Genomic DNA, 9,030 nt, shown 5'->3' with positions numbered 1-9,030 from the left:
AGAACAAAAAAAATAATTGAAGGACAACATATATTTACAATAACTCCATAATAGAGTTACACCAACTATACATTTTACTGAATGACATATATTTATTTGAGTAACAGTTAAATATAAATTACTAATGATCACTAATTTGATTTAGTGGAATAGCGTATGACATGGGTTTAGTGGGATATAAAAAAATAATTGAAGGATAATATACGTGGGACTCAAAAATAATAGGTGAGAAATGATGCTTATAAAAACTCTTTTTACATATGCTAGAAATATATACATTTATATGATTTATTTATTTTTTTTTAACAAATCAAAATGAATTATATTGCTCAAACGAGAAGTGATTCACCCCGCACAAGGTGTGCTAAAAGTGATGAATCACACAATCTGTTACAAATACAAGGCCCCTAGCAAAAGGAATGCCGCCACCAACTCAAAACAAAAAGACAAAAACTACATGACATCCATACAAATGCGGATGCCTCCACCAATCATGAAAAGTAAAAGCTAACAGAATGCGATTCGAAGATAGCCAAAGGAAGGAATTAAACTTCACTTTATCAAGGATGCTTTGGGGATCTGATACCGCATTTTTGAAGACACAATTGTTCCGTTCTTTCCAAATTGCCCAAGTAGTAGCGAGCCAAATTACCTTAAAGTAAATATGGGAAGATCTCGGCATACTCGCCAAATTCGTAAACTGTAGAAAATGATCAGTTACCAAACCTGCAGGAACAAAAAAAATGCCAAGCCAATTACAAATTAAGTAGCAAGCACTCCCAAAAATATTGCAGCCGATGAAAATCTCCACTTCCTATAAAGCATCTTCTTTTTATGAAAGATGATAGGGCCAAACTGCAAGTGCACGGCCTATCGAAGTAATAGTAGTAAGAAAGAGTATCGTTCCGCTAGGGAGTTGTTCAATTTAGCTAACTTTAAAAGAATGATTAGAGGAGGAGAAAAGTTATAAAAAGGGGTTTAGTTGCTGAAGGTAATTAACAATAATAATAAAAGAGCATTGGGATCATTGGTTCGTCATAACAACGAATCCTCCACAATCAAGCCTTAAACTTATAATTCTACGTTATTCTTAATTTCTAAAGACAAGTTTCTCTTTAGCATATCAAAGCTTCTCTCGAAGTCAGTGAGTGTATCCCTCCAACAACCACACATATTCTCATGGGTGATTGCCTTTGGGACCCTTGAAGATCGAAACTTTATGTGTCTCAAGGTTTGCTAGACTATTCTCATGTTTCGCAAACCTTGTCTAAATTCACTTGTTCGAATATCAAAGCTCCGCGTTCGCTTTATGAATTGATATTTGAGATGATGAATTAACCATTATCAAACCCTCCACGTTCGCTTGCACAGTTTGATAATAATTAATTCATGTTAAAGCGGTGAATTTAGATTAGGAATTAAGGTAACATATAATTAGGGTTTAAGGCTTGGATTGATTCGGATTACGTCATTAGACTTATCCAACAATCCCAAGACAAAGAAGTCTACTCACTCATGTTCATCGTAGACATGGGGGAAGAAGAGAGAAAACAATAAAGTAAATTGCGAGAAATAAAGTAAAGGAAAATAAAGACTTTTATTGAAATAATTCACTAAATAATTCTAAGCAAAGGTGAATGTTTATGATGGAGAGCTACTCTATTTATAGCTTTACAATTGACTTAAAAACTAATTCTAAGCAAAGGTGAATGTTTATGATCGAGAGCTACTCTATTTATAGCTTTACAATTGACTTAAAAACTAAGCAACTATAAGGGCAAAACAGTATATAGATTATTATAAAGCAATTTAGTGGATATTGGATTATTTTAAAAATAAAATAATGGATTGTAATGGATCAATGTACTTTTTTTTTATCCATCCAAACTATTCATTTTGCCACCCCTATTGAAATTAGCTTCAGTCATGTTATAATTTGTTCTCAAATGTTACTTCGGAGATCATTATTTCTCTTGAGTTTAACCCAAATTGTGAAATTATTTACCAAATTAAGCTCACATGATCAACTACACTTTAAGCATGACAACATTCATTAATATACAATATATACAATCTAAAATATCTAACAACAGTAAGGTCAAAATAGCTCGACAAACACATTGTGTGCAGTATGCAATCAAATTCATTTTTTCCTCTTGTGTTCACATGGCATTCATCAATCCATTTTTTTAGTTTGTTGCACAATACACTTATGCATCCTCATGTTGGAGCAATAGCAACATCTCAAATAATATGGGACCTGGACGAGCAACATCACAATAATCATACTTTTTTTTTGTTTTTGAGAGGAACAATAATCATACTTGATAAAAATAAAAATGGAGATTTCTTGAGCCTGGTCTAAAATTTGATAACTAGTTAAAATAAACTTGGAAAATGGTCATTGTTGAAAAGGGGTTTAGTTCAAAATCTGTTTTCTTTTTTATAAAAAAACTATATTACAAAATTCCATATGAAACTTATCAATGAAACTCTTTCTTCTGTCATTTAATATAAACTTTAACATTAGTATCATATGGCTGGCTGCAATGGCTATGATTTGTTATCCAATGGCTGTTTGGAGTGATTAAAGAGGAAGGAAGAGGCATGTATCATGTCTTCCATTACAGAAGTTCAGAAGTTGTCTACAGTCACTATAATAGAATGGTGGGTAAAGATGTTAAAGCTTAATAGCAAGCTAAGTAAATTATGGTGCGTCTGACTCCAAGTCCTGGTCTCGGCTGTTGTCTTGGGCCGAGGATTGGTATAATATGTCGTTCCAGAGTAGTATTTTTATGGCCCCTTTCAAGGATGCCTATGGAAGGGACCCCGCTAGTCTTACCCGTTATGTACCAATGCCTTGGACCCCCCAAACCTGCAACTGTGGTTGATTGAGAGAGATGCAATCATGCAGCAACTCAAGTTGAACCTGTCCAAAACTCAAGCCTTCACGGCAAAATTTACTGATAGAAAAAGGCGGTTGTTAGAATTTTAGATTGGCGAATGGTTCTCTTAAACTCCAACCTTATCACCAACATTCGGTCTCACTCTGAAAGAATCATAAATTGGGTCTTAAGTAATTTGGGACTTTTCATGCAGTAGTCAGGATTGGATGTTTTTCCTGTGACTCTTCTCAAACCTTGTAAGGGTGATCATTTTATTCCCTATTTATCATTACCCCTGCCGCAGCAGAATGAACATGGACGATTGTTTGTGCCTTTACGCATTTTGCAGCATCGCACAGTCCCTAACATAGGTCGGTTGATCAAGCAAGTCCTTTTCCAATGTGATGGACTCACGAAGGCCGAGGCTACATGGGAAGACTGGCTGACATTACAAGTTGATTATCCAACTCTTAATGGGGAAGGTAATGTGACGTATGCAAACGGTACAAAAAGCCAAATTCTGTTATGTTGCAAGGACTGATGGCAGCAGATCCGAATAATCCGAAAAGGAGAGCAAGTATAAGGCCATGAGAGTTGATGCATATGAGATAGTTATGTAATAATTGGTTTATCTCACTTTCTCTCACTAACAGAGATATATTTTTTTTTTGGATAACAAACTAACAAGTTCTTTATAAGAGTCATAAACTTATATCTTTCACAGAAGTTGAATTCTTCAAACAAACAAAAAAACATAAGTTGAACTAAGTAATTTGTGTATTTCAGTTGCAAGAAGGAATTGAGCAAATGTGATAGTTTACTGTTATATGTAAAACATAAGTTGAATTCTTGTATGCAATTGCAGCCATAGTTAGTTTTGAGAAAGTCACACAATTCGGTGGAAGCGCAAATAGGTCTGCAAGTACCAGCAAGTTCATGAAAATTCGTCATGAAAACTACTTAAGCAAGAACTGCCGAACCAATCACTACACTAAAATTAAAACAATTGAAACTATATTATATGGCTGACACAATTTTGGTCATCAAATGAACAAGGTCAAATAACAATTCAAATTATATTTGATCTTATTCACTTGTGACTAAAAATGTGTCATCAATACAATTGCAGCCATATATGTGAGTCTTTAGTATATGCTCCTCCTTTATTTATAACATAGTTTCCATTCCATTTTTCTTAAATATCCGATGTGGGACTATTAGTATATCAATGTTTTCAATACCTCTATATTCCAATAACATCTCCATGGTTTAAATCCCTCTCATATTGCTTATAATCACCATGGCCAGGTTCTGCAAATTCATACCTCCCTTTCTCTCGTGTACAAAAGGCAAATGACATCATTCATTCTTCTTGCAAACCCAAATAGCGTACCCAATTAGCACTTAACAGCAAATGTATTGATTTCTGCTCGACACACTTCAATCTTTACACAAACCATTAATGGCATTCATTCACAAGAATCATATAAGATATACATAAGTTGATGAAGGAAAAAAAGTTGCTGGTTTTCCCAGCCTCCATCATATGTAAAGTTGCTGATTCTATACAAAATTATGATACCTTCCAAATATATTTGAAGCATCAACATCACAATAATCATACTTGACTATTCTTCAAAAAAAATAAAATAATCATACTTGACTAAAATAAAAATGGAGATTTTTTAAGCCTCATCTAAAATTTGATAACTAAATAATGAAATGGTATTGTAAAGCTAGAAAATGTCCACTGTTGAGAAGGGTTTAAGTTCAAAATCAGTTTTCTTTTTTTTATAAAATAAATAAATCCGATATGAAACTTATTATTTCTCATTCAAACTATTTCTTCTATCATCATTTAATAGAAACTTAACGTTAATATCATATGGCTGGAATAGTCATGATTTGTTATCCAATGGATGTTTGGAGCGATTAAAGAGGAAGGAAGAGGTATAAGTATGTATTCCATTACTGTATTTCAGCAGAAGTCCCACATTGAAAGTGTGTAGACAATATAGACATACATGTACCTTATAAAAGAGTATTGTACGTACCACTTTTTATTTACCACACATTCTGGGACCCAACTTTATAACTGAGTTGTCCCATAAATTTTTGTAGTATATAGTAATCATTGTTCGGATAATAATTTTGGAGATTTTAAGTGGATGCATTTTGTGAATGCCTTAATTGCATTATCACATAAAATTTCCGTTGTATATTGTTGCCGAGTAATGATGGTGTATATTAAAACCATTTATGTGCATGCTTTAACTTTTTCATGAAAAATAAACATAGTCTCTCTTTCCCAATTAATTAAATTTCATTTTGTAAGAAGTTAAGTGTTAGAAAGAGTTTAATATTATCCCTCCATCTTCAGAGATACAAATGGATAGGACGTAAACAATTGTAACTTTTTTTGTTAGCAAATAACTTTTTTTTGTTGACAAAGAGCCCTTGGATTGAAGATTATTTTTTGTTAGTTTTACATATTTATCCATCTATTTGAGTATTTTTTTTTCAATAATTTTTCAATAGAAAATGAAAATGCATTTGCGTTTTAAATTTAAAGGGTCTTATTAACAAGGATTCAAAAATAAAAATAATTGATAATTTTATGTAGAAAAAAATTACTTTTTAAAGGTTCAATACACTGAATGTATCATTCTCAAGACAAAGTTTCCTTTTAAACTTCTAAACAAGTGCCTTGAGGGTACTTGCTAGCATTTCCCAAATTTAAATATGGGTGTTTTTGTAGTGGGCTATTTATTTAGGGACAAAGTATTGATTGTAAGATGAAGTAATATCTTTACAACCCAATTAGAGGTAACAATTTTCTTTAATATAATTCTTTGTTTTGTTAAATAAATGACATGATTTAAATGAAGACGGTTGCACAAAAAGTGCTACACTATCTCCGTTTTTAAATATAAAACTCCCTTGAGTAAATCACAAAAATTAAACTAGTTAGCTGTGGTATTAAATTGTTAACAAACATCATACAAATTATAGTCATGACCTGTGATTTATTATACACATATATATAATATCAATGATTGATTTATGTGTTAATCAGTGGCGGAGCTACATATGCTCTTGTGTGGGCATGTGCCTCCACTAATAATTTAATTCTAGTATATAATTAATGATGTTAAGCCTACTTCATGCCCCCATTAGCTAGTAAAAAAAAAACTCATATTATCAAAGTAAAATTAGTCAAATTACTTAATATCCCAATTATTGATAAATTGATCCATTAATCATAATATATGTTCTCCGTGAATTTAACTCAGTTGGTAGACACATTGCATAATATATGTTGGGGCCGAGATTTAAACCTCGGACAACTCACTTCTCCACATTTAAAATATGCGAGCTTCAGTCATCAGGCTATTTGACAAAAAAAAATCATAATATATATTTCTTGTGTTACAAGTGATTCATTTGTAATTAACAAAATTTTGTTTCAAATTAAATGATCATTTTAATTTTTAATGCAATCTTAATTACTTTTTCTAATTGTATACTAATAGTTGCGCTATTCTCAAGTATGGGTGGAAATATGTCAGACCTGCCTACAACCTAACCTACATCAGGTTAGACCAAACTTTTTTGTTTAACAGTGAAGACCAAAACTTTTTTAGAACCCTTTTATCCAAAAAAGGTCGAGCTACAGCCAGAAAAAATGTCTCTTAGGCCTACATGACCAACCTATTAAGTACATACAAATAACCTGTTAAGTCGATCTTGCCTATTCCACTTTGTATTTATATAACTGTAAATATGTTAATATTTGATAAGAGTAATTTTGTAAAAGTATTATTATTTCTCTTTTATTTATATATTATTTTAAGGTGTTTATTTTACTTTCATCTTAAACAATCACAAATAATATGTATTTATTTTTCTTTTTGGTAAAATAACATTTTTAGTATTATAGTATATGAATATTGCCCCCACAATCTAAAATTTATGGCTCCTCCACTAATGTTAATAGTTAATATTTATGATCACTTTACTCTCTTACTCTATGAGATGATTTAAACACTTTAGAAGAATCAAATAACTGGTCCATAGTATTACCTTACATGTCCCGACATGTATTTCAATTAATTTGGACTAAAGTGACACTTCCTGCATTGCTACTTTCACCAAAAAATTAGTTGAATACTAAAATCAAAAATTGTGCATCAAAAACTATCTATGTTTTCAAACACTATGCAGAGGAAGAATAAGAGAATGGAAAACCTCAAAGGCAATGGTAAGAAAACGTAACTTAAACCACCATAAGATTAAAACAAATCAGTTACATGATGCATCTGAGATTAGAAATTTGTGTAAGATTTGTATACGTAGGACCCATTTAAGTATCTTAAAACGGGTTCTCCAATGTGGTTGCTCTAATGCTTCTTTTGTCTTGCGTCCTTGAATTTTGGGTAGATTAATTTCTCCTTGCAATTTTATTCTTCTGTCCTTTTTTTGCCAATCAATTTCATGACAAGTATTTTCCTAATACACGTTTTTCTTGCCAGCCTAAGGATTTGACAACATTACTTCTGAAAAAATGGTTTGAAACAACTAACGTGGTTAAAACCAATGGCCAAAAATTGGAATCAAGTGTTCAAGTATTCGTAAACTTCTTTATTAATAAGTTACAGACATAAAATGCACATATTGTAGAGTAATTACAATTATTTACCTTTTAAACAAAAAAAAAAGAATTATACGCCCGCGTATCGCGCGGGTCCGAGACTAGTTTGAATGTAGATTTAGGAAGATGTGGCTATGGACGTCATCGCAAGCATGCCACTTTCCAATGGCTTTATTGTCAATTTTTTTAGTTATTGACCGTTTGTTGGAATATGCACATTTCACGGATTTGAAGTCTTATTATACTAGCTCTCAGGTTGCGGTTGTTGAATCCTTCATGCATTCTACGGTGAAATTTCATGGTATTCCTCAAAGCATCATTGTCGATCGTGAAAAGGTGTTTGCAAGTCGTTTTTTGTAACAACTTTTTTAGTTAAGCGGCACAACTTCGGCCATGGGCACCTCTTATCATCCTCAAATGGATGATTAGTCAAAAGCGCGTCAAAAATATTTAGAATTATACTTATGTTGCTTCACATGGTTGGACACCAAGTCCTTGTCTTGGCTGTTGTCTTGGCCTTAATATTGGTATAATACGTCGTTCTAGAGTAGTATTTCTATGACACCGTTCAACGATGCCTTCGGAAGGGACCTCAATGGTCTTACCCGTTATGTACCAATGCATTGAACGCCTCAAACCTGCCACTGTTGTTGACTAAGAGAGACTCAATCCTGTGGTAACTCAAGTTGAACTTGTCTAAAGCTCAAGCCTTCATGAAGAAATTTGCTGATAAGAGAAGGCGGCTGTTGGAATTTTAGATTGGTGAATGGTCTTTGTTAAGCTCCAACCTTATCGTCAACATTCGGTCATATCAGTTGCAATAAGGATTTGAAGCAAATGTTATAGTTTACTGCTATATATGAAAACCATAAGTTGAATTCTTGTATGCAGCCATACTTTGTTTTAAGAAAAATATACAGTCAGTGAATTGAAAGAAACTACGTGAACTCCAGAATTTTATCATCTAGTTGTAACCAAAAATACTGAAAAAATAGTCTATGTTGCCTCTCCTTCTCACTATAAGATACTTGTATGACATGTGAAGGCTACATTAAAATAAGGTCAGGATAAGAATATGTTGGAACAAAATGTGTTTAACAATGAACCTAAAGTGTTTTGATGATAACAAGGTATTAAAAATTATAAATTGGACTAGCTAATATTTGTTCAAGTGTACAGGACCATAGTTAAAAATTTACATCATATAAAGGTTCTGAAGAACAAAAAGAGAGCTAAGGAATCAAGAAAAGGAAGCTTTAAAGCGTCTGAAGAGAAGTGCTCCTGAAGACAAAGTGCTCCTGAAGAATGATGACGTCATTAGAAGTTGAAGTTCATCAGAAGCAGGTAGTTCAGAAGCGACTTCATCAGAAGCTGAAGCTCATCAGAAGCTGGTTATCACCACAAGCTGAAGATTCAAGGATCAACACTCCAAAAGTTGTCTATTGGATTCAAAAACACTGCAGAAGACTAGTGGAACTTTGCAACGGTCATTTC

The sequence above is a fragment of the Medicago sativa genome, chromosome 1 (genome assembly GCF_051527215.1).
Source record: "Medicago sativa cultivar Bolivia chromosome 1, Bolivia_mono, whole genome shotgun sequence".
Taxonomy (NCBI): domain Eukaryota; kingdom Viridiplantae; phylum Streptophyta; class Magnoliopsida; order Fabales; family Fabaceae; genus Medicago; species Medicago sativa.
Note: the sequence above shows the minus strand (reverse complement) of the source record.